This window comes from Bubalus kerabau, chromosome 21 (assembly GCF_029407905.1).
Source record: "Bubalus kerabau isolate K-KA32 ecotype Philippines breed swamp buffalo chromosome 21, PCC_UOA_SB_1v2, whole genome shotgun sequence".
NCBI classification, from domain to species: domain Eukaryota; kingdom Metazoa; phylum Chordata; class Mammalia; order Artiodactyla; family Bovidae; genus Bubalus; species Bubalus kerabau.
The window spans coordinates 56,403,950-56,423,320 of NC_073644.1; the positions used below are offsets into that span (position 1 = coordinate 56,403,950).

Below are 19,371 nucleotides of genomic sequence, written 5' to 3' on the forward strand. Positions count from 1 at the left end.
CTACGGTTTGTCTGCAAAGGCGGTTGCAACTGTTCAGAGATCCATGAGCAGGTACCTTTGCAGTATGACCTTGCCACATTCCCCATTAAGAAGCAGTGCTTATTTTCTTCTCTTCTTGAATCTAGTCTGGTCATGCACTGTTTCGCCCAGTAGCATGTGGAAGCAGTGATTTTCTGTGACTCCTGAACCTCAGTCACATGAGGTCTTGCAGCTTTTGCAAGTTACCCCGGTCAGTTTGCAACCCTGAAAGCACCATGTAGGAGGCCAGGGCTAGTTTCTAAACAGTTAAGAGACCAGGTAGAGGGTCTGAGAGAGTGCAATCGATTGATCCAGGCAAACCCACCAACAATAAAAATGAGGTCACCTTGGACAATCCAGCCCCAGATGACAGCAGACGGCAACCACTTGAGACACCAGCACAAGGCTGTTACTGAGCCCAAGCTCGCCCTGCTCACCACACGATAGGCCAACGAATCCGAGAGACGAGGTGTTGAGGCAAGGAAGAGACTGTAATCAGGGAGCCGGCAGACTGAGAAGATGGCAGGATAGCACCTCAAAACAACCATCTTCTTGGGGTCTGGGTGCCAGGTTCTTTCCTAGATCAGAGATGGGGGGAGGTGAGGAATCAAAGTAAATAGGTCATTAATCTTGCAAACGTCTCTTAGAATGGCAAGTCTCAGGCAGGGGATGTGTTCATTTCTTCCTTCCTGCCACCCACAGGTGGACAGGATTCGAATAGAGGCACTTTAGTTTAACAGTCAGGCAGAGGGGCAAGATTCCCTGAGGCAACCATTCTGTATGATTATAATAACAAAAGCAACAGAACGCAAGTCAAAGAAACAGTTCTAACATAGAGTCAGAATTGGCTTCCTCCTTGCAACAAGACCACCAGAGAAAATCATAACCTGATCCCAATTCAAACCGCTAAGTCACAAAATCATAAGCAGAGAAATGGTTTTGTTTTAAGCCACTAAAGACTGGGGTGGTTTGCACATAGGAATACACAAGTGAAACACGTCCATTTTCTGACTTAATCTTCCATGGGATGTTGTGTGCTTTCCAGTTCTATGGTACTGCCTTCAGTATGCATCTTGTGAATACTTATTATAAACTTTCGTGCCCACAGAGACTCTGGGTTCTCATGACATCACTGTCTACCACCTAGGTGTTCAAAGCCCAACTCTGCTTTCCTGGGTCTTTCCAGGACTCCGGTCAGTTGTGGAAGAGTGGTTGTCCACGTGGGGAGATTTAGAAAGTAAGCTGAGCAGCCTTGAGGCCATCCAGCGTGTGCTTCCTGCCATGAGCTTCCTGCCGTGTGATCCTGGTCCTGCCGTCATCACTGGTCAGCAGCGAGGAGGATCTCATGGGCGATTAGCATAGCTGGTGTAACCGAGCTCACTCAAGTGAAGACTGGTTGACCCAAGGAGAGGCCAGTCATCTTCAGAGTCAGACTGAGCTCTCCTACAGGGACTAATAACTAGACGGGTATTGCTCAAACATTTTCTGAGATAAACTTTAAATCCCAAGGAATCTGACACTTCAGTTCTGAGTTTCTACGCTGTCAAGACTTTCCCTAAGGCAATGGGTGAGTAATATCTTTCTCTCTGGACAAGGAGAAGAAATGCCATTAAGAAGCAAAGAGAAGAAGATACAGCTTGCAAAATCTTGTCCTGCCACACTGGCAACGATTTAGTGCAATGTGGAGGAATTTAGACTCAAGAAGAAATCCAAGACATCGGAGACCATCCCTAGTGGTCAAAGGAATAGGGCAAAGCTACACAGAGAAGGCAGGACATCAACCCATCAATCACGAACAGCTTAAACTATCAAAAAGAGAATCAGTATTGTCTGGATTTTCATGAAGACTGTATTATGAGGGACTTCCCTGGTGGTCCAGCGGCTAAGACTTTGTGCTTCCAATGCATGGGACCCAGGTTCGACTCCTGGTCATGGAATTAGATCCCAAATCCCGCAACTAGGAGTTCACATGCTGCAACTAAAGACCCTACATGCTGTAACGAAAACCCAGCACAGCCAAATAAATAATTTTTAAAAGATATTATCCATGTCTGTCTGTATGTGGATATATCTTCAGCTCATTCTGAAATGTATAATGGGTTATACTTAGTTCTAAACAAAGCAGTATTTATAATCCTAATACTTCACATTTTTATTTCACTCCATGTTTGAGAAGGTAGTTTTACATATATTATCTCTATTGATTAACTGTATGTTATGATGATAAGAGGTAGTTTTGGTACCGAAAGTGTGTGTGGGTCTAGCTCTTTGTGGCTCAAAAGCCTCATCATTCCTGTATGCTACCGCCAGCTGGATTTCCTGGCTCTCTGATGGCTCAGTGGTTAAGAATCTGCCTGCAATGCAGGAGACCCAGGTTTGATCCCTAGGTCAGGAAGATCCCCTCGAGGAGGAAATGGCAACCCACTCCGGTATTCTTGCCTGAAGAATTCCATAGACAGATGAGCCTGACGGGCCCCTGGGGTCGCAGTGTCGGACACGACTCAGCGACTACTACTTTCACTTTGTCTGTTTTGAATTAGAAGGTTGTTTTGCTTCGTTTGGCCTTGTTTTCTTCCTCATGCTCATACACTGTTGGTACTAAGCCTGAACTAGACAGGGAAAGCCACAGCTATTCTCCTTCCAAAAGTCTCTTAGCTCTCTCATTTTCAGTCTTCTCACATTTGGAACATAATACTTTTTCCCTTATGGGTGTCAATGAACTGTAACCCGTGGATGTGCCATTTTAAATATTTCAGACCTTTTCTCACCCTGCTCATCACCACTGACCAACCTACACAAGACATTGATGTACAACCCTGTCTTCCCCCTGCAGCCCTCCTGATGCTTGGTTTCTTATTATTTGGCTCATCTTCAGAGCACACAGCTTTATTCCTTGCCCTTCCCCTTACAGACTTTACAACGGAATTCACCCTTTACTCCAATTCTAAGATGTCTCTTTATCCCACCAAACTCATTAAATTGGCAACCTCCATTGAAAGCTGTGTACTTTTATTTTTCCTTTAATTAACTGAGGTTACATTCCACCTGGGATAGAGCAAACTTAAAGGTGTAGCACTGTCACTTTAACAGGAAAAATATGGATAATCAACAAAATCTTGACTTTTATTGAAGCCAGCAAATGCTAAAGTCACCCCTGAAATCTAAGGAAAAACAGGCATCTTCATAGAAAAACGGGACACAAGCAGACTCAGTGCATACAAAGAAACCAAGACTTCCTTACAAATGGGTTAGGAGACTCTAACACATGGCTATGACTGAATGTGAGCTAGTATGAGCTCATAGAAACTCTGGCGGCTGCAACCCCACTGGCAAGACCTTCACTAATGATCATAAGGAAGATAAGGTCACAGTGAAAGACAAGAGAAAGCCTCCACTGCAGTGCAGGCCTAGATTTGGGAATGGCTTTCTCTCTAAAAAAAAACAGACAAAGTCCCATCTAGATCTTTTTCCATTATGAAACAAAAACTAAGTAGCTGGAGGAAGGGCAGGTAAGCCTGCAGTTGTCCCATACGAGGACCCATGGGGATTACGGGAAGGGAAAAATTCCCTTCTCTGGAGAAAAGGAGAGGTATTCTAGTTCTGGGGTAAGGACAGGGTCACTGAAAAAGCCCCACTCTAGACACGAGGGACACAGCCTGTCTAATGCTAGTGAGGAACATCTCCCCCATCAGGCGATCAGGCCCTGAGTCAAAAGCAACCCCAGTCTGCTTCCCAGAGAAGGTCAAGACTGCAAGGAGAGACCTCTCTGAGGTTCAGATATAAAGGAAAAGCTTAAAGCTAAAGGTGAAACAGAAAGTCTCCAACAAACCAATTGCCAGCCCAAGTACAAGGCAGCAATACAGGAATCTGAAGTTGGACAGAAGCACAATAATAATAAACTCAGTCCCACTCCTAATGCGATTCATACAACCCTTTACTTGGAAAGCCCAGCAAAAGATGACATGCTCCCATTTCCAGGCTGAAATGCTATTTACCTCAGTCTCTACTGTCACAGATAGATCAGCTTTCAAGCAAAAAATCTGACAATGTGAGATACACAAAAATTTAAGTAAAAGAAACAACTCATGGTCAAGGGACAAAATAAACAACAAAACCAGATTAAAAAATGAACACGATATTAGAACTAACAGAGAATTTAAAATAAATATGATTAATGTTTTAAATCTGCTAGTGGAAAAGGAAGACAACATGGATAGGCAGATGTGGAATTTCAGCAGAGTGGTGGAAACTCTCGAAGTATAATGGAAATATTAGAAACAAATAAACATTTTGACAGAAATGAGGAATACCTTTGATTATTTCAGCACAGTCAAGGAAGGAAGGATCTTGAATAGCTAAGTAGAAACTGCCCAATCTGACATACAAAGAGAAGAGAGTGGAAAAGAAAATCAGCAACAGCTGGTTGTCAAAAACAATCCGACAGCTGGACAACATCAAATGACCTAATAAGTGCATAATTAGAATCTCAGAAGGACAAGAAAGCACAAGAGAAAATTTACAGCGAGTAGCAGGAAATTTCCTGAAATAATGACATACACCAATTCATATAACTAAGACATTCCGAGGTTCCCAAGTAAGATTAAGTTTTAAGTATTAATAGAAAGTAACACACACACATCCCTCAGTTCAGTTCAGTCGCTCAGTCGTGTCTGACTCTTTGCAACCCCATGAATAGCAGCACGCCAGGCCTCCCTGTCCATCACCAACTCCCGGAGTTCACTCCTAGACAAATCACACACCCCTAGACAAATCATATTTAAATGTTAAAAACAAAGACAAAAGTGAAAAATCTTGAAAGCAACCACAGGGGGTGTAGGAGAAGAACATATTGCCTTCATAAAATAAAGACAAGGGCTATAGCAGATTTTCCATCTGCGCAAGGCCAAGAAACAATGGTATGAATGGCTATAGTGCTGAAAGAAAAAACTATTAAATTAGGATTCTATGCCAAGTAACATATAAAGTGTTTGCTTTCTCAGGCAAACAGAAATTGATAGAACTGGTTTCCAGCAAACTTGCATGACAAACAAACAAACACACAAAAAAACTGTTAAAAGAAGTTCTTCAAACAGAATACATATGATACCTGACAGACTTGAATGTACACAAAGAAATGAAAAGGTCTTGAAAAACATAAATGAGGGTAAATTTAAATCCTTTTTCACCAATTTTAATGACACAAAAGACAATTAGCTAAAGTAAAAATTACAGCAATGTCTTTTGAGTTTATAACATGAGTGGAATTAAATATAGGGAAACAATACCACAAAAATGAGCAGGGAAAACTGAAAGAATACTGTTATAATGCCCTTACCTGACACATAAGGCAGTTAATACTATTAGAATAGAGGCCATAGTAAATTGAAGATATAAACTGAAGGCAACCACAAACAAAATTTAACACAGTTATAAATAATTACTGAAAATGGAGATAAAATAGAATATTCAATCTAATACAGGGATCAAGACCATCCCCATGGAAAAGAAATGCAAAAAAGCAAAATGGCTGTCTGGGGAGGCCTTACTAATAGCTGTGAAAAGAAGAGAAGCGAAAAGCAAAGGAGAAAAGGAAAGATATGAACATCTGAATGCAGAGTTCCAAAGAATAGCAAGAAGAGATAAGAAAGCCTTCTTCAGCGATCAGTGCAAAGAAATAGAGGAAAACAGCAGAATGGGGAAGACTAGGGATCTCTTCAAGAAAATTAGAGATACCAAAGAAACATTTCATGCAAAGATGGGCTCGATAAAGGACAGAAATGGTATGGACCTAACAGAAGCAGAAGATATTAATAAGAGAAGGCAAGAATACACAGAAGAACTGTACAAAAAAGATCTTCACGACCCAGATAATCACGATGGTGTGATCACTGACCTAGAGCCAGACATCCTGGAATGTGAAGTCAAGTGGGCCTTAGAAAGCATCACTACGAACAAAGCTAGTGGAGGTGATGGAATTCCAGTTGAGCTATTCCAAATCCTGAAAGATGATGCTGTGAAAGTGCTGCACTCAATATGCCAGCAAATTTGGAAAACTCCGCAGTGGCCACAGGACTGGAAAAGGTCAGTTTTCATTCCAATCTCAAAGAAAGGCAATGCCAAAGAATGCTCAAACTACCACACAATTGCACTCATCTCACACGCTAGTAAAGTAATGCTCAAAATTCTCCAAGCCAGGCTTCAGCAATACGTGAACCGTGAACTTCCTTATGTTCAAGCTGGTTTTAGAAAGGGCAGAGGAACCAGAGATCAAATTGCCAACATCTGCTGGATCATGGAAAAAGCAAGAGAGTTCCAGAAAAACATCTATTTCTGCTTTATTGACTATGCCAAAGCCTTTGACTGTGTGGATCACAATAAACTGTAGAAAATTCTGAAAGAGATGGGAATACCAGACCACCTGATCTTCCTCTTGAGAAATTTGTATGCAGGTCAGGAAGCAACAATTAGAACTGGACATGGAACAACAGACTGGTTCCAAATAGGAAAAGGAGTTCGTCAAGGCTGTATATTGTCACCCAGCTTATTTAAATTATATGCAGAGCACATCATGAGAAACGCTGGACTGGAAAAAGCACAAGCTGGAATCAAGATTTCCGGGAGAAATATCAATCACCTCAGATATGCAGATGACACCACCCTTATGGCAGAAAGTGAAAAGGAACTCAAAAGCCTCTTGATGAAAGTGAAAGTGGAGAGTGAAAAAGTTGGCTTAAAGCTCAACATTCAGAAAACGAAGATCATGGCATCTGGTCCCATCACTTCATGGGAAATAGATGGGGAAACAGTGGAAACAGTGTCAGACTATTTTTCTGGGCTCCAAAATCACTACAGATGGTGACTGCAGCCATGAAATTAAAAGACGCTTACTCCTTGGAAGGAAAGTTATGACCAACCTAGATAGCATATTGAAAAGCAGAGACATTACTTTGCCAACAAAGGTCCGTCTAGTCAAGGCTATGGTTTTTCCTGTGGTCATGTATGGATGTGAGAGTTGGACTGTGAAAAAGGCTGAGCGCCGAAGAATTGATGCTTTTGAACTGTGGTGTTGGAGAAGACTCTTGAGAGTCCCTTGGACTGCAAGGAGATCCAACCAGTCCATTCTGAAGGAGATCAGCCCTGGGATTTCTTTGGAAGGAATGATGCTAAAGCTGAAACTTCAGTACTTTGGCCACCTCATGCGAAGAGTTGACTCATTGGAAAAGACTCTGATGCTGGGAGGGATTGTGGGCAGGAGGAGAAGGGGACGACAGAGGATGAGATGGCTGGATGGCATCACTGACTCAATGGATGTGAGTCTGAGTGAACTCCGGGAGTTGGTGATGGACAGGGAGGCCTGGCGTGCTGCAATTCATGGGGTCGCAAAGAGTCAGACAGGACTGAGCGACTGATCTGATCTGATCTGATCTAATTACAGGCAGAAAAAAGGGGGCAAAAGGAACAAAGAACTGATGGAACAAATAGAAGACAAATGTAAACATGGAAGATTTTAATATCAACTGTATCAGTAATTAAATGTAAATAATCTAACAAAGATTTAAAAACAGCCATCTGCAAGAAATCTGTTTAAGTGTAAAGACACATATAGATTAAAAGAATAAAGATAGGAAAAAGATACACCATGCAAATACCAATTAAAAGAAATCCATGTTGGCCATGTCAATATTAGACAAACCTAAAAACAAACAATATTACCAGGAATTGAGAGAAGCTTTACCTAGTAGTAAAGGGATCCATCCAGTCCAGGTTCGATGCACGATACTGGATGCTTGGGGCTAGTGCACTGGGATGACCCAGAGGGATGGTATGGGGAGGGAGGAGGGAAGAGGGTTCAAGATGGGGAACACATGTATACCTGTGGTGGATTCATTTTGATATTTGGCAAAACTAATACAATTTTGTAAAGTTTAAAAATAAAATAAAATTAAAAAAAAATTAAATGTATATACAGCAAACAACAGAGCTCAAGGGAAAGAGGGATATTTGAGAAAAAAATATTTATTTGAACATAAGCATTTAAAAACTAGTGATAATTCAGACTTAGTTTAGGCTTATGATTATTCAAGTAATCTGGGAAATTTTGAAACTACTGGGGAAAATATGGGTGAATTATAGCAAAAGGAACTTGTAAATAATACCTGGAGGCCTGGAGAAATGTGTTTAAGTGGTTTAAGACTCCTTGAGTTCAGAAACCACTCCAGCATTTGGATGGCCCTGGGCAAGTTATTTAACCCCTTTACCCTCAATTTTCCCATCTGTGAAATGGGAAAAATAACAGAAGCTATCTCATAAAGTGTAAGGTTCAATAAAGCTGTTGTAAGGGTTAACCAAAATTCTATCAAGTGAAGTTCTTGGAACACAGTCAAGACTACAAATATTAGCTGTAATATAACAACTGATTGACGCTTTTGAACTGTGGTGTGGGGAAGACTCTTGAAAGTCCTTTGGACTGCAAGGAGATCCAACCAGTCCATCCTAAAGGAAATCAGTCTTGGATGTTCGTTGGAAGAACTGATGTTGAAGCTGAAACTCCAATATTTTGGCCATCGGATGCGAAGAGCATCCAAAAAGACCCTGATGCTTGGAAAGACTGAGGGCAGGAGGAGAAGGGGATGACAGAGAATGAGATGCTTGGATGGCATCACTGACTCAATGGACATGAGTTTGAGTAAACTCCAGGAGTTGGTGATGAACAGGAAGGCCTGGCATGCTGAGGTTCATGGGGTCTCAAAGAGTTGGACACGACTGAGTGACTGAACTGAACTGAACAACTAATTAACATCTTTCCACCCCATTAGATTGAGAGTTCTTGAAGGGCAGTGCAAGGTCATCTGATTCACTCAGTTTCATCATCAGGTCCAGGCCCAGTGCCCAGCAGAGTAAGACATTGGTACATGCTATCTAACTGAAAGACTTTAGGTGGTCAAGAAGAGAGGCTCTGTGACTGTAAGAAACAGGAAGAACAGGAAGAACTTTACAGAGAAGATGGAATGAGGGACTTCCTGGGGCACAGGTTAAATTCCTGGTCAGGGAACTAAGATCCTGCACGCTGCCTGCCATAGCCAATTTTTTTTTTTTTTTTAATGAAGAAGAAGAAGATGAAATGAGAGCCAGCCTTTGGATGATTGAGTGCTTTTAAAGAATTGGAGAGGAAAGAGAAGTGCATTTGGGGAAAGCAAAATAGCATTTGGAAAGCTAATGAGGTGAAAATAGAAAACTTACATTTGAAGGACCATGAGTAGATTAACACAGCTAATGCAGAGAATTCATGCAGGAAGACAATAAGAGGGAAAGGCTGTAAAGGACACCAGAACTGGAATATAAAACTTTAGATACCAGGCAAGACAAGCAATCCTCTTAGTCTCCTTTCAGCCTTGGCATTCAGAAAGGGCTTATATTTGCTTCCTCTTCATTCCCTTGGGAATAAGACTCCAATTATTATATTTTGACACATAAAAGCCACCCAGTGCCACTAGTACTAAGACATGAAGAGTCTTATAACACAGGTTTGGGCATCCAGGCTGAAAGGCTCTGCTAAGATCTCGTCTGTGAGATCCCCACAGACCCACTACAGTGTTCAGGAATACAACAATCATTTCTGCCTCCTTCCTAAAGATACAAGGCTTAGGCAGCTCTGCAGAGTTCAAGTAAATCTCTCTCTCGTGACACTGAAAATGAATGACAGATTGGTGCCAAGATTCTTAATGGTCCCATTACACGATGTTGCTAATAATAGTCAACTCTGTCTCAAAATTGTACAAGGAAGGGGCTGTCTGTAAGCTTTGAGCATCTGGATATCAGTTTAGACATGCAAATTTGAATAACTTGAACAAATCCTCCCCGAGACAATTAGGACACTTAGAACATAATCCATGTCAAGGCTATCAATTAAGAATGGGGATTGTCATCACTACCCCGCATTTGGTGAGGTTTCACTTGAAAACAAAGGAGCATGGAGCATGGGAAATTCTCAACATCAGGAATGTCATTCTCAAAGCACACTGGCCTTTATTCTATGACTGGCTGGTACTATTTTTCTTCAAAGATAATGCTCCACTGAAATCACTTGTACCATTTTACTCCCCTCTAAATAGTCATTGTTTCTTCCCATCCTACTTTTCATGCCCTTTTACTATCACCTTCAAGACTTTCAAGAGTATTTCATAAATTCTATCACCGAGTCATATGCGTTGACTTTCTGACCAATGCATTTCATTGTTAAAACTGCAGAAGTAGTACAGAACGTCCCATATTTGCCATTCACCATCACAGGCAAACCCTCAGGACTGACTTTTTTGCCTTGGGTTAGAAAGAGAACTGTCCAGCACTCTTGCCTGAAAAATCCCATGGACAGAGGAGCCTGGTGGGCTGCAGTCCATGGGGTTGCTAAGAGTCGGACACGACTGAGCGACTTCACTTTCACTTTTCACTTCCATGCCCTGGAGAAGGAAATGGCAACCCACTCCAGTGTTCTTGCCTGGAGAATCCCAGGGACAGGGGACACGACTGAAGCGATGCAGCAGTAGCAGCAGCAGAAAGAGAACTGAGACTACCTGTAGCCCAGAACTCAAGGCTCCTGGCTCAGTGCTCCTTTTCCTATAAGATTGTACCTTTCATGCCATGACTCAATGGGTTACTCTCTGTCTCCAAGATTCACATTTTTAAGGGAACCTAAGTAACAGGGACATGTATAAACCTCAAGAAATGAAATCACTAAAGGCTGTAAAAGGAGACATTCTGGACACCTTTCAATCATTCTCTGTAAGAGATCATCTTCTCCTCAGTCTCTCCCAGGTCCTGTCTACTTAGAAAGAGTGTCTAAGGAAATGAACTGTGTAAATTTTTCCACTTTACAAGTTTACAAGAGGCTAATATTGGAAAAGAAATGGTTATCCATTCAACAAATCAGTCTGATCATCTACTAGTACAGCCATTCTCACTGCTCAAGCCCACATCTCTTGACAGGCATCTCCTGCTTGGCAGGTAGATTCTTTGCCATTAAGCCACCTGGGAAGCCTATTCTCACTGTTGCTGCTGCTGCCGCTGCTAAGTCACTTCAGTCGTGTCCAACTCTGTGCGACCCCAGAGATGGCAGCCCACCAGGCTCCCCCGTCCCTGGGATTCTCCAGGCAAGAACACTGGAGTGGGCTGCCATTTCCTTCTCCAGTGCATGAAAGTGAAAAGTGAAAGTGAAGTCACTCAGTCATGTCTGACTCCTAGCGACCCCATGGACTGCAGCCTACCAGGCTCCTCTGTCCATAGGATTTTCCAGGCAAGAGTACTGGAGTGGGGTGCCATTGCCTTCTGCAATTCTCACTGTTAGGGAAACACAAATCAAGACAACTTTTTGGATTCAAAAAGTTAGTCCAGAAGACAAACATTTGAATGATTATGGTACTGAATAACAAATGTTAGAGCTGAAGAAGGCCTTGGGTGCCAACCTGAAGTAAAAGAGTCCATCAACTAGGAAGGTTAGGGATGTTTTCAAGGATGACATGCACCAAAATAGAGTCTTTAAGGATGAGTTAGGAATTAGCCACATGGAAAGAGGTGAAAAAGGAATTGCAATTTGGGACACAAGCAAAGTCATGGGAGCATATGTCATCATAATGTGTCTGGGGAACCACAAATAGCTTGATATGATTACAGCTTAGATTGTGAAAGAGGAATAGAGATTGATGAGGTTAAGTAAGTAGGCAAAGAGTTGTTCTGAATGCTAATCTAAGGACTTGAATTTTATCTAGCTGTGAGCTAATTTCTATTTGCCATGTTCTAATTTAATTAATAGATTATTTTTATGAAGCAGTGATTAAAAAATTTTGGATTCCAAGAGACACAAAATAAACTATACAACTATCTGTTGCAATTTGGATATATAATAGGCATCTGAAATTTATGTCACCAAATAGAACACTTGCTTACCCAACCCATTCCTCTCCAGAAAGTTCTTCCCATCTCACTAAATGCCAATATCATTCACCCAGTTGTTTAATTCCCAGACTTAACAGTCACCCTGGATTCTGCCATTTGCTTTATTTTCTACTTCCAAACCATGAGCAAGTCCTGCCAGCACTACCTCCAAAAACTAATCATAATCCAACTATTTCACATCAGTTCCACGTTTATAACTCAATCCAAGTCTCATTTCCCATCTGGAAGATAAGAGTAACCTCTTAACTGCTCTGTTTCCCCTTTCTTCCCTCTAATCAATTTTCTCCACAAAGTAACCAAAATGATCTATTTTTCCCCAGCTTTATGCAATATAACTGATATACCACATTGTGTATGTTTAAGCTGTACAATGGGTTGTTTTGATTCATTTCTGTATTGCAAAATGATTACCACCATCGTGCTAGCTAATGCTTACATCATGTCACATTTCCTCTTCACAATTAGAACACTTAAGGTCTACTCTCCTAACAACTTTCAAGTATATGTTGCTAATTATAATAATGATAATGTGCATTGAATACCCAGAACTTATTCATCTTCTAACTACAATGAAATATCTTAAAAAGTAAACAATCTCATTCACAGTAGCAGCAAAAACAACAAAAAAGTTAGAAATCAATCTAACCAAGGAGGTGAAAGACATGTATACTGAAGACAGTAAGACTCTGGTGAAAGAACCTGAAGGAGACACACACACAAACATGAATAGCTATCTCATGTTCATGAATTGGTAGAATTAATACTGTCAAAATGCCCATACTACCCAAAGCCATCTGTAAGTCAATGCAACTCCTGTCAAAATTCCAATAGAATTTTTGCAGAAATTGAAAAAATATATAATTTATATGGAACTACAAAAGTCCCTGAATAGCCAAAGAAATTTTGAGTAAAAAAAAACGAAGCTGGTGGCATCAGAGTTCTTGATTTCAAACTATATTACAAAACTATAGTAATCAAATCAGTACAGTACTGGCATAAACAGATACACAGGCAAATAGAACAGAATCAAGAGCCCCAAAGTATCAAATATACAGTCAACAAGGGAGCAGAAAATATAAGGGGAAATAATAGTCTCTTCTGTAAACAATGGTAGATAAACTGGATATCCACATGCAAAAAATAAATAAATAAATAACTGGATCCCTATCTTACACCATACACAAAAATCAAATCAAAATATTAATAGATCAAAGACTTGAAGGTGACGCCTAAAATCATAAAACTCCTAGAAGAAAATATAGGGGATAATAAGCTCCTTGAAATTGGTCTTGGCAATGATTTTTTGGACTTGACAACAAAAACAAAAATATGCAAGTGAGTCTACATCAAATTAAAAGGCTTCTCCACAGCAAAGGGAATCATTAACAAAATTAAAAGATAACCACTGAAACGGGAGAAAATACTTACAAATCAAATATCTAATAAGGGGTTAATGACCAAAATATATAAAGAACTCATACAATTCAATAGCAAAAAGAGAATCTGACTTAAAAATGGATAGATATTTTTCTACAGAATATATGCAAATGGTCAAATGACACAGAGAAGGTGCTCAGCATGACTAATCATAAGTAAAATGCAAATCAAAACCACAAACAAACATCACCTCACACCTGTCAAACAGACAAGAAATAATATGTAGGCAAGGGCATGGAATAAAGGGCAACCTCATATGCTGTTGGTAGGGATGTAAATTGGTATAGCCACCATGTAAAACAGTATGGGAATCCCTTAAAAATTAAAAATAGAACTACCATATAATCCAGACATTCTACTTCTGGATATGCAGCCAAAGGAAATGCAACAAGTTTTCAAAGAAGTATGTGCATGCTCGTGTTTTTTGCAGTATTATTCACAATAGCCAAGACAAGGAAACAGCTAAGGGTTTGTCAAGGATAACTGGATAAAGAATATGTGTTATACCTATGTGTGTATGTGTATCAGTCATGAGAAAGAAGGGACTTCTGCCATTTGCCACAACACAAATGGGCCTTGAGGGCATTATGCTAAGTGAAATAAGTCAGATAGAGAAAAACAAATAGTATAGGATATTACTTTGCATATTACATTTGATATTGCATCACTTGTGCAATGAACACGAACGTGGGCAAACTCTAGGAGATGGTGAGGACAGGGAGGCCCAGCGTGCTGCAGTCCATGGGGTCGCAAACAGTCGGACGTGACTGGGCGACTGAACAACAACAAATGTGATTATTACCTACAGGTGGAATTTTAAAAAGCCAAATTTCATAGAAACAGAAAATAGAATGGTGGTTGCCAAGGGCCAGGGAGTCAGGGAAATAGGAAGATGTTAGTCAGAGCGCATAATAATCTCTTAAAGTGCAGATCAGATCAGGTAATTCAGATGTTTAAAGCCTGCCTATGGCTTTTGCAAGACTGGGATCCTGGTACCCTGGGGTCTTGAACTTGGAGTTGATCATCATGAGGATTTATTCTTCCAGCCACTTGGCTCCTAGTGGACTTGCTGTCAGGAGAGAAAAGAATTAAACATTGGAAAATATTCATTAGACAATCTGGATATACCCTAGATATGTTAATACTAAACCTTCTGATGATTCTTTGTATTCTGTATTTATTATAGGGTGCTACCCTCAAATGAGAAGGAAAGAAGTTGAGACAGAATTGGGTAACGTGGCTACTGATCAGTACATCTCACTAGCCTCTAAAAATTTCCAGTCTGGAAACCATAACTTAGGTGTATTATGTGAGTAACTGGAGGAACATCATTTTAACACAGCACTTTGAGAGAACTGCTCACAAAAGAGGGGTGTGTGTGTGTACAAAGAGAAAGAGAGGAAGAAAGGAAAAAGGAGACAGAGAGAGCACCAGGATGGGGTGGGAAGAATGATTTCTCCCAATCTGTAACTGCACACACATACACACACACATACACACACACAAACTTGGATATATATTTCAGATATACCTGTCTTGAAATAACCTTTCTAAAGATTCTTTCAAAGGCATTGAGAAGCTAAAGTTGTTTTTCTAATTCAAAAATGATTTGTCACTCTGACGCTGGCACCTCATTTGATTTCATCACTGGGGAAATTAACTTAATGGCTGTTTACACTTCTGCATGACATTGACTTCTTGTCCTAAGGTCCTAGAAAGCACTGTGGCAGCACAGCGGGCTGATCTTACCTACATTTATGTAGCAGATTCTACTACTGGTAGATGCTTGCGAAGGGCAAAAACAAGAATTGCTCAACACAGCTTCATAGCACTTCCCTGATGAATCAGGGATAAATAAGGCTGTATCTCACAGCCTGACAAATAGTCAACAAGCCCAAATACTCCAATGAGATTTTGTTGCGGTTGTTGTTCAGTCACTAGGTCATGTCTGACTCTTTGCGACCCCTGGGACCATAGCCTGTCATGCTTCTCTGTCCATGGGATTTTCCAGGCAAAAATAATGAGCTTCCAAAAACTTGAAAATAAGTCAGGCAAATAATGGGCTCTAATGCACTAGACATTTTTGAACCTTGCATAGATACACTTGAGCATCTTCACCCACATAATTTTCCTATATTATCAGAGGTGGATATTTTACCTCCCAACTTCTCTGTGAGAATATGCTACATTTTTAAAGGTCAAGTGCAAAACTGTTCACCTTGACAGCTGCCCTAGCAAGTTCAGAATTGAGCCTCCTATAATGGGTAGGGGAAAATGTGTACAGTCTTCCTATATAAGAACAGGTTTCCTGGCTGCCCCAAAAGTAGAGCATTCCTCTGAAACCTTTCTTAAGCTGAAATGCCACAAAGTAAAGAAGCAATTATGTTAGGACACAAATAAATGGAGACAAAGCACAGATGCTCACACACTGTTCCAAGCTGTGGTGTTGTCGACTAAAAATACTAGTCGCAACCTGAAAGTAGAGAGCTATTTCATTTGGTGGGAATGTTAAGGACTCTGAGCCCAGGAGACAGCATCTCAGGTAACCCTGAGAGACTGCTCTGAGGAGGCGGGAGAGAGAGTCAGGCCATATACAAGTTTGTAACAAAGGGGCAGGCAGTCTGAACATAAAAAATTACTGTTAAGTAAGGAAAACCAGGGCTTCCCAGGTAGCTCAGATGGTAAAGAATCTGCCTGCAATGCGGGAAGATGGATGGGGCTCAATCCCTGATTTGGGAAGATGCCCTGGAGATGGGCATGGCAACCCACTCCAGTATTCTGGCCTGGAGAATCCCATGGACAGAGGAGCCTGGCAGGGTACAGTCCGTGGGTTGCAAAGAGTCAGACACAACTTAGTGGCTAACACACACACACAAGGAAAACCATGTATCAAGTTAAGGAATTCATTGTTCTTCTGTGTGGAACGATGCCAGCCTCTGGATGCGTTCCTTCCCTATGCACCTCAGCTATCTGGGCCACACTCCCTTTCTTGATTCTGTGTGGGAAGATGCCAGCCTCTGGATGCGTTCCTTCCCTACACACCTCAGCTATCTGGGCCACACCCCCTTTCTTGACTGTGCGCATCCATGACTCCTTGTTCACCTGCAGATGTGGAGGACGGCTGCTGCGCGTTTCCCCTCCACCAGCTCCTCGGCAGCCACCAAGGAGGGTGGAGGCATCTGCTGGATCGCAGGCAGTGTGGTCCCTCTGGGGAGCCCTCATTCACATTTGGAGTTGCAGATAGCTGGAATCGCAGGTAGCTGGGACATTTCTTGCCCACCCACTGATATGGCAGGAAATGTTTCACTTCTCAGCATCTTGAGGCTGAGATGCAGGATGCTGTGCACAGAGAAGGGGCTTGGTGGTACCGCTCCAGCTTCTCCAAATTCACGATGGCTCTATAACTGCTCCCTGCCAGACAAATGCTGAAAGGTCTGGGTTCAGTTGGTGAGAACATGTACTAACGCAGGTCTTGCATAAAAGCTAAGCGGAGTAAAGCAAAATTCTTAAAAGCTCTTACTTTGAAAGACCTCCTTAGTTTTTCTCTTTAAGTAACTCTCCCATCTGCCTGTTACAAATAATAACAGCGAGGAATTACAAGGAGTTTTAACATCTAAATAAAACTCTGTCATACAGCCTGTTCATTTTTTTAAAATAAATGTCTCTTAAATGATAAAGCTGAAATGAAATTCAGGTCTTTTAATTCTAAGTCCCATGCTCCTCACAGTGGAGTTTGCTGACATAAATTTATGTAGATAAAGGTCAATGTTTCCAACCTAGCCGTTGATATGAAAGCACAAAACAGATCTAAGCCTAAATATCAGTGTATTCTATTTGAAACTAAAATATCCAGGCTATGATACAAAGCAGCAACTTCTTCCATACTTTAGAATGAAGACTTCTTGAAGATTTGCTGCTTATTTGCTCTGAGCCAGACTCCTAGCCATAAGGATTAAATATCCAAGCAACCACTCAGGAAAAAACACCCCAGGCGCCATTAATCTGAATGTGGACTGGGGCCACCATTTGATATATCAGTCAACATAAACCATTGACTTCAGATCACTATTTGTTGTCTGTTTGGGGGGGTGTTTTGGTTTGTTTTATGAGGAGAGGGTAGGCTGGAAAGAGGATTGTTTCTTGTAAACTGAGAAACTGATAGGAAAAAATCTTTTTTCCTATAAATTTAGATGACAGTATATTTGAACTGATCCTAGATCTTGTGGCAACAGTATTGGAGTAGTGTTTTTATTATGTTTTTAGACTTATGTACAAGAGATGGAGTAAAAGAGATGTTTATACAAGAAAGCAGAGAATCTCATTTACAGATGCTGCCAAATATGCCACAAAGTAATAACCACAATTAACATTTTCACAGCAATTTAGAGCTTACAGAGAAGCTTTTATTTACCCAATAGTGTCTCACTGGATGATGTAATTTAGGAAAAACGGCCACTTCTACTTTACAATGAGAAACCTACTTTACGGCTTCTGAGACGCTCCGTAAGGAATGGAGGCAGGTCTGCAACTCAGAGCTTCCAATTTGATTCTGGCTCACTCTTTCTTGCTACAGATCACAGCTGCTGTCTCTATCTACTCAGACACCGAAAGAGACCAATAGTTCTTGGACCTCAGTTTTGAAAGTCCCAGCGTGTGGGCCTCCCTGGTGGCTCTGCCTGCAATGCAGGAAACCCAGGTTCGATCCCTGCATCGGGAAGATGCCCTGGAGAAGGAAATGGCAACCCACTCCAGTATTCTTGCCTGGAGAATCCCATGGACAGAGGACCCTGGCGGGCTACAGTCCATGGGGTCACAGAGAGTCAGACACGACTGAGAGACTAACACTTTCACTTCACTTTCAATGTGTCCTGGCATTACCACATCTTACCAGTTTCTTCAGTGACCTTTTTGGTAGGTTGTGTGCGTCAATGAAAGAAATACTGCCTGCCATATTAGTGAACAACAGATGCGGCAGCCATCAAGCCATCATATTCCAGCGGTGCCAGCAGTGAGCCCTGGGGGGACTCGGCATGGAAACATGATGCCCACCATCAAACCAGACCCTGCAGCCACTCCCTGACGTGCCCCTGGGGAAACCCCAGATGAGAAACCACAGAACACTGGCCCCAGAGAGCTGAGAGGTGCATATGGAAGCAATGATTTCAGCGAGCCCAGACGTTTCCATCTTTTCATACAGAGATTCCCCCACTTGAGATGTCTGGTTTTCTCTCATTAACAGTAATCTTTTCATATTCTGACTACCTGGTCTTTGTTGCAAAAACCCCTGTGCACCCTGGATCCTCCCGTGCCTCTCTGAAGCAGTCTCTCAGAGCTGTCTGAGATGCTAGACTCTGGGCTTAAGTCCTTAGTTTGTGTGCCAAGCAGCATATAATTCTTAACTTTTAGGTTGTGCATCTTTGACAGGCAGTATCCCCAAACAATGTTTCCCCCAGTCACAAAGACATGCTGAGGGGCAGTAAGAAAGGGACCCTACAGTTCTAGCTTTTTCTAGAATCTCCCTTTCTTTCCCTAATCTCATATGGAAGAGCCTGAAAATTCAGCTCTTGAAAAGACCTGCCTATTTCCTAAAGTATCCACGAAATGTGCATAACTTCAAGAAAAATGAAAGCCTTAGGTGTGAGTAAATTTAAACAAAGTATATATATTTCATCTCCTCATTTGTACCTCTCATAGAATGGTTCCACTGACTGCAATCGTATCTATGTTTACCCAGGCTCCAAGGAGAAATATAATGATGAATCTATTATGTGAAGACAGCATGAATTGAGAATGATCATGTAGGGGTCGGATTCTGGCCATCTCAAGCATATATGGTGAGGCTGTTTCTAGCTAGAATTTCTTTTTTAATTAATTTAATTGGAGAATAATTGCTTTACAATATGATGGTTGTTTTTGCCATACGTCAACATGAACTGGCCACAAGCTATAGATGTGAACGGCCCTCTA

At 41.4% G+C, this 19,371-nt stretch overlaps 1 long non-coding RNA gene across 11 annotated transcripts in view; it reads right to left on the reverse strand.

Annotated features, from left to right (window-relative positions):
- Positions 1-19,371, reverse strand: part of LOC129635788 (uncharacterized) — a 240,093-nt gene that overhangs the window by 41,358 nt on the left and 179,364 nt on the right. For 2 of the 11 annotated variants that reach the window (XR_008706460.1, XR_008706452.1), the window contains one exon: positions 365-596. The exons of 7 other annotated variants lie outside the window; for them this stretch is intronic. This is a non-coding gene — a long non-coding RNA (uncharacterized LOC129635788). Of the gene's footprint in view, positions 1-364; positions 597-12,779; positions 14,474-19,371 lie in introns of those variants that run through there. 2 more of the 11 variants (XR_008706454.1, XR_008706461.1) reach the window with 2 other exon arrangements.